Consider the following 7,595-nt stretch of genomic DNA (forward strand, 5'->3'; position numbering starts at 1 on the left):
CCCTCCTAACTCAACCTTCCTACTGCTACCACCTGACTTTTTAGCGAGCCGCTGCGCAAGCTTCCTGGCAATTTTACTCGGGCGCGCAGGAGAATCAAAGGAATGAGAAGAGGAGCTGCAAAAAGAGCACGTGGAGTTAGATGAATCATACTCACCATCCTGAGAAGGACCCGGAACCACGTCTTCGATATCTTCACGAGGAGAAGCCACCGACCGAACAGCCAGGGTCACTTCGACACGCTCAGTCATAGCAGCCGCACTAGCTGTAGAGTCTTCTGTCGAGAGCCCACCTGCAGCCTGGGGACCTGAAACTACAGGGACATGGTGAGTAACCGGGAAAGAGGACTCCGGGATCAGGGCTGGAGGTGTTGGAGGACGAGGAGAAGAGGGGAGAAAAGGTGGGCAAGGGGCGGGCGGGGAAGCTGCACGACAGATGGAAGAAGGGGCCAAAGGAACCGAAGCGGGCGGGGCAACTTGGATGGGCTGGGGGCAGGAAGTAGGCAAGGAGGAAGAAGTAAGCCAAGGGTAAAAGTAAGGTTGGTGAGTAGAGGGCAGCAAAAAAGGGGGAGGTAAGAGGGGAAGGAAGAGGCAGGTAAGTGGGGGTAACCTAAGGTGGAAGGAGACACGGATGCGGAGGGGTAAACTTGAGGGGCAAAACCGGTGCTCCAGGCAGCCTGACCCCAGGAAGGGCCAGCCACTGATGCAACCGGGGCAGAGGAGAGAAAGGGAGGTGTGTGACTGTGGAGGGCATCCAGGACACTTGTGAAACAACAGGGGAGGGGAAAGGACCAGGGGGACCAGGCATTGGAAATGGCTGCCAAGGGACAGCAGCAGCATAATTATAAAAAGGCCCCTGCTGGAGACCAGAGTGGTTGGGCGGTGCGGGAAGAGTGCTCCCTAAAATGGCTGCCATGGGTGTGATGGCCGCGGAGCCCGCCACACTGACAGGGCCTCCGGGGCCATCACTACCTACACTAAGTAACTGCTGAGGGGGAGACCCTACCACCGCGTTCACCGCCAGGGCGGGCGGTTAAACCGGTAGATTGTCCAGCGGGAGACGCGCACACAAGCGCTACCGCTGGAGCAGCAGGAGGAAGGAGCGGTATGGGTGGCCATGCCTCAGGCCCAGCGGGAGCCGCATGAGCAGACACTCCTGCCGATGCGGACCTGGACATAGGGGCAAAAGGCAGCTGAAGTAAGTTGCCAGCCGGAGCCGCAGAGGGAGACATGGGAGCGTGAGTGCTCCGCCCAGCGGGGACTATGACAGGAGACGCTTCCGCCGGTAGCGCTGAAGTAGGGGTTAGGGCAGATATGGGCACACTGAGGCCCACACGTGCTGGTGAAGGAAGGGGACGCCTGCCCGCATGCCGCAGCGGAGCGCAGGGGGCGGGCAAAGTCAGCCAGCCGGCGGGGTGGGGGAGCATGATGGGACAATGACAATAAAGCGATATCAACAGATATAAATTACAAATATACGATACTCAACCTGCTTTCATAAATCCAGCAAAAAGAGGCTGAACCCTGACAAAGCCTTTTCTTATATACTACAAAAACCAACCACACCTACAAAAACACCTATAGGACATCACTAAGTCACCTGACCCAACAAGGCTGTCAATCACTGCCATCAGCAAAAAAACAGTCTTCCTATTTACTGTCAAACTTAAACAGTTTTGGCTTGTTAAAATCTTAGTGGACACTAGATGATATTATGAATTAGTAGGAGATATATTCCAGATTTTGAAGATTGTAAATTATGATGTTTTACTTTGATTTTTTAAATATCATGTATTTGACAATTGTTAACCATTGAATAATTTTATAATGTTTTTTTATTATTTATACATTTTTTGTAGAAAGTGTTTATCGATAATTTGGTATCACATGCCCAAAGAAAGTCATGTAACCTTTGATTAGTTAGTTATGAACCCTATATAAATATCTTTTGATAATGTCTCCCCATCCCAACGAAACGTAATTTACTGAAACCAGGATTTGGACTCTGAGACTTGTGGAACTGCCACAATCCATTTTCCTCTAGAAATTGAGTAATAGCTGCCAGCATGGGATGTAGATAAATGGTTGACATACTGTATATGGTGCCAACATTCAAAAAGTTGAGCGCGGAATGTAGTAATGTAATTTAAAACATTTTCACTGTGGCGGCATTATTACTGTAAACGTCATGTTTACAGCTTGGTTAGTATCAGTATAACTGTCGACCATAAATACCCATCCCGCCAGTATCCAGTGTGGTTCTGCAAATCTTGAAATCTTTTTTTTATTTTTTATTTGAGTGTAATTATTTTCTTATGTAATAAAACACCTTTTATATAGGTTTATGCTGTATGTTATTTGGAAGTTAAACTCTGGAGGTGTGTGAAATATATAATATGTAATTGGCCTAACTGACCTACTATCAACCAAGAGAAGAGGAACAAGATTCTGTAAAGTGAATTCAGATAAGCACAAAGGGGTGTAATTACTAAAGGTCGATTTTTATTGATTTAAAATCTATGTACCATCATCGATGTTGTGTTTCTGGGGCTAAATTACACATTTACTAACAAACAATTTTTGATTTGTTTTTTTAAGTATTAGTACAGTAAATGTGAGATTTAGCCCCAGAAACACAATATCGATATGTTTACTTTATCTCCATCCAAGGTTTAGTAAATAGACCCATTAATTTTCAATGCACTTGTATGATTCAAAGAAGTTTTTTACTATTGGGTACTTCTGTTTCCTCTTATTTTTCACATATATATTCCAAACACAATAACAAGTGTTTTCAGGACAGTTTTTCTTTTTTGTAGCACAGGGTGGGAAATTGTGATCAGAGGGCCTGAATCAGTACGGATTGCAACTGCGATCGCAATAGCGATTACGCACGCGGTCGCACTGCGTTAGTATGCTAATGATTGCAATCATAATGCCATATGCAGCATAACATAAGGACGCCCACCTTACCTTACACACATCCGTAATACTTAGAAAGACTGCAAAACCATCGGTAACATTGAGTACCATGGCAGCATCACACACACTTGCACAAGGTCTGACCTTACTCGGGAATTGCTAGACTCCTCGCACGAAGTGCAAGCCCAAGCTGGGTATGGCATCGCAGTGGCTAATTTATGCACGCCCCTACAATGGCATTCAAACGCACTGGCACGCCTGCGTTTTACCAACCACCCACCCCGTCACCTCCCCCAAACGGTGCTTCCTGTCAATCACTCTGCGATGGGTCTGCGTAGTTACTGTGATCGCAGTCCCAATCGCAGCGGAGTCTTCATGCACGCGCACTGCAATGCATACGCATGCGCTGAACGCAACAATCGGACAAATCGTAGTTGTGATCGCTACTGAATCAGGCCCAGGGCTTTATATAACTTATGTTTTACTGCATCATTCTGTATACCGGTTTTAATTACAGTATCTAGAACACGGAGGTCATTTTATATGACAGTAGAGTCATAAACCTCCAGTCTGGCACTCTGTACACTCAGGGACACAGGGGGTTAAGTGCTTGGGGAGTGTCTTAGGGGTCAGTTCCTTTAGCCAATAGTATGGGCAGATCTGCTGGGATGGGAGTGTCGTTGTAGGTTTTATGGGTAAGCAACGTTATGCTTGCCCTCTCTTTTTTTCCAGATCTTGGACAAAGAAGTACTGTATTGGTTAACTGTTATTATACGCATAATTTAATTCTTCACTGACTCTTTCAAACATACTGAAACTCTTATTCTTTCTGTACTCCTTCTGACTCTCCTATACTTTCTTTCTCTCATTACGTTCCTCTTTTTGTTATGGATCGTACCTGCAATGCCACCGCCATTCCCGCTCGCTATTTGGTAGATATGGTAGGCGGCAGGCCTGTTGTCCCCGACGGGGTTGTGGGTGCACGCGGCCACAGTCAGAGCCTGGGACCGGGCTTCGATCCGCAGCATTTCAGAGTCTATTAACCCAGGGTTGCCCGATCGCAGAAAGGGAGGGGGTGGTTGTAGTGTGGCCCGGCGAGCTTCTCCCCCTATGCAGGGTGAGAGTATGGTGTCAGGGTCGGGGAGGCGGCGGCTGGCATTGCATAGGGGCTCAAGCTTGGCTCAGATCGGGCCGGAGGTACGGGATGACGAGTGTGTAGGAGCTGCGGTAGGTCGCGGGCGCCATTTTGGATGTGCTGCTAATAGGGGGCCTGAGATTGAAGACACGGTGTGTGCTTCCTCGGATTCGGGTTCCATGGGGAGCATAATGGGGTCGCCTTCGGCGTCCCTTGGTGGGGTTGCCGATGCCAACGCGATAGTTCCCCGCCGGCCCCGTTCCTATGTGGATGTGATGAGGGGGGTGCGGGGTGGTACTGCGGACGGTGATATGGTTCCCGCTGTTGCGGGGCAAATGTCTGGGACTGCAGGGGTTGAGTGGGGGGTGGTATCTGCGCTATGTGCTTCATTGGTGTCAGCTTTGGTACCCGTTCTCCCCGCTGGGCCCAGCGGGAGTGCGGGGGGCGCGGCCGTGCATGGTAACACTCTGGTGGCACTTTCAGGGAGGTTGGCAGCAGCGGTGGGGCTGGCTGTGGCTGCAGCTTTGCAGATGGGGAGGGGGCACAATACCGTGGGGGCTTCCGGACCACCTAGTGTGCCCCGGATGGTGTCGGAATTTTCTGATTGTGTCCTCACAGGTGGATCGAATACCGGTGCCAGTATGCAGAGGAGAGAGCAGAACATGGAGGATGTGGCCGATGCTAGTGCGGGTCCTGCTGTGGGGTTTTCTGGTGAGTCTTCTTCTAACCCAGATTGGGTTGGCAGTGGGTCTTGTAGTGAGAGTAGTGGTGCGCTGAGTGATACCTCACGGCGTCACGGGAGGAGGGACTCTGTGAGTAGTAGTTCTTATTCCACCGATTCCTCTTCTAATTCAGATAGGCACGAAAAGAAAAAGGGTAGGAAGGCTAAGCGTAGGCGTTGATCCTCCTCTACTAGCTTTTCTGACACATCGGTGCTTTCAGATGAGGTGCTTTGTGCTAACAAGGCGGTGTTGCGGGGAATGCACCCAAGAGTGAGGGACAGGATTAGATGGGGTCATTTCGTTAATATTTTTGCCCTCACTAGTAAGGCGAAGAAAGCATGGAATGCAGCTAAGAAGAGAGGAGGCGCTGGCGTGGACTCCTGCATGTCCTACCATAATTGGCTCAAGGGGATGTATATTTTTGCGTCCTGCTATTTGGAGATGCGTCCAGATGAGCATTTGAAAGTCATTTGTTACATGTATCTGATACATGAAATGGTGAGTTCTGCACGGGGTAGCGCCTGGCGGATATATGACAAGGAATTTCATCGGAAAGCAGCACGGGAAGGAAATTATTGACTTCGGTGCTAAGGATGTGGAGGTGCTCGTTGACGTGACTCAGCCGCCACGGGGGTCGCAGGAGGGAGCTACCCCCAGGCAGGTTTATGGCAGTGGTGTGGGGTCTACAGGTACCAGGGTCAAAGAAAGGGCATGGAAAATGTTTTAACTTTAATAACGGGCAGTGCATTTTGGGTACGAAATGTCGCTTTCGGCACTGTTGCATCAGATGTGGTGGAACGCATCCCATTAAGGATTGTTCCCGGCCGGTTGGGGTTGGAGCCGGGGCCGGCGGTGGTGGGGGCAAATGGCCGCGGACCCGCAATGTCGGTTGGGTTGAAGGCTTATCTGAAGCGAGCCGACGCTGAATTTTTGCGGGCAGGGTTTTTTCAGGGGTTTCAGCTTCTGGTGGCTGGGGTTGTCGTTGGGGGTAGAGGCAGGAATTTACGTTCGGCAAGAGAATTGCCTGGGGTGCTTTGGGAGAAGCTTGATGGGGAAGTGCGGTTGGGGCGCATTGTACTGTAGGTCCGTTTCAGGAGTCTCCTGTTTCGGGTTTGATTTTGCCGCCAGTTGGGGTAGTCCCTAAGAAAGCTGAGGGGAAGTTTTGTTTCATACACTACCTCTCGTACCCGAGGGGTAGTTCGGTGAATGATGCTATTTCAGAGGAGCTCTGTCAGGTTCGATATAATTCATTCGATGAGGCATTGGAAGTGGTTCGCAAGGTGGATATTGAGTCCGCATTTCGTTTGCTGCCTCTTCACCCATCGGCGTTTCGGTTTATGGGATTTTTGTTCTCTATTTTGATAGAACAACCCTGCGTAAACATCTATCTCCTGCTCCTACTTTGAGAAGTTCAACTAATTTTTGCAGTGGTGCTTTGAAATAAGGTACCGGGAAAGGGGCATTGCGCATTATTTGGATGACTTTTTACTGATAGGCCCGGCGAGGTCACAAAGGTGCGCTTTGCTGCTACGGGATGTGTTGGCTCTTTTTTCTAGCTTTGGTGTGCCATTGGCTTTGGACAAGACTGAGGGGCCTACTACGACGCTTTCCTATCCGGGTATCAAAATAGATAAACTGGGAGGGTTTTGCAGATTGCAAGAGGATAAGGCTCATCGCTTACATGATGGTATATAAAGTTACACTGCGGCAGGCCCAGTAAATTTTTGGTTTGTTTAATTTTGCTTGCAGAGTTATTCCCATGGGTAGGGTTTTTTGTCAGAAGTTAGAAAACCAGAAGCCCGCATAATTTTTTGAGGTTATCAGGAGAGATCTGGCGGGATCTGTTGGTCTGGGACAATTTTCTGGATCAATTTAATCGGGTACGGATTTGGCCAGAACTGCCGGCTTTGAATGGGTCAATGCAGCTTAATACTGACGCAGCTGGTTCATCAGGATTTGGGGCCTTTTTGGCGGGGAGTTGGTGTGCTGCTCTTTGGCCCATGGAATGGGTAGTTGAGGGCTTAACTCTGAACCTTCTTTTGCTGGTACTGTTTCCCATTTTGGTTGCAATGGAGCTTCGGGGGGAGCGACTGTGGAACAAGTCAGTTGCTTTTTGGTGCAACAACAAGGAGTTGTACAAGTGATAAATAGACAGCGATCAACATTTTTGATGGCCATTAGGGTCATTGCTCAGCTGGTGTTTGCTTTGCTTGCAATATAAAGTCAATTTTTGCACCCGGCACGTTGCTGGCGTTGATAATAGTATTGCGGATGCGTTATCCAGAGGTGAATGGTCACGGTTTAGGGCTTTAGCGCCTTCCGCTGACCCTGTCGGTGAGTTATGTCCCAATTATGTCTGGCAGGTGATACGTCCAGCTTGGCGGCAGTAGCCCACCGGTCCCTGGGCCCAGCCATTGAGTCAGTTCCTGTTGGAACAGGGTACCATAGGTAAGAGGATACATGTTATTCTTGCTTTTGCTCGAGTCGGGTCAGTATTTTGTTCCCATGATTTTGGGGGTTGCATGGAGTGGTGTACATGAGGATCATGGCTTCTCCTTGCATTCTGCGCAGTCTGTCGTGGGGACCCAGCGGCCAGGTGCAACGTTTCAGGACTTTCTTGTTATAGGTGTGAGTGTGGGATCATTATGGGGTGCTTGCAAGATCGCAGACATGTTTCTGTGGTTTTGGGAGTGCCCGTTGCATGTTCTTACACTTTGGTTTGGCTGGTTTGATTTCAGGACTGGTTTTTTGGTGGAAGGTGTTTGCGACGTTGCATATGGTGGTTGGGTCGGTTGCTGTGGTTTCTGCCCTAACTTTGC

At 49.3% G+C, this 7,595-nt stretch overlaps 1 pseudogene; it reads left to right on the top strand.

Moving 5' to 3' along the window:
- Nucleotides 1–4,638: 4,638 nt before the first annotated feature.
- On the top strand, nt 4,639–5,702 carry LOC148517488 (uncharacterized; annotated as a pseudogene).
- Nucleotides 5,703–7,595: the final 1,893 nt, after the last annotated feature.

Source organism: Taudactylus pleione, unplaced genomic scaffold (assembly GCF_031769625.1).
Source record: "Taudactylus pleione unplaced genomic scaffold, aTauple2 ptg000216l, whole genome shotgun sequence".
NCBI classification, from domain to species: Eukaryota; Metazoa; Chordata; class Amphibia; order Anura; family Myobatrachidae; genus Taudactylus; species Taudactylus pleione.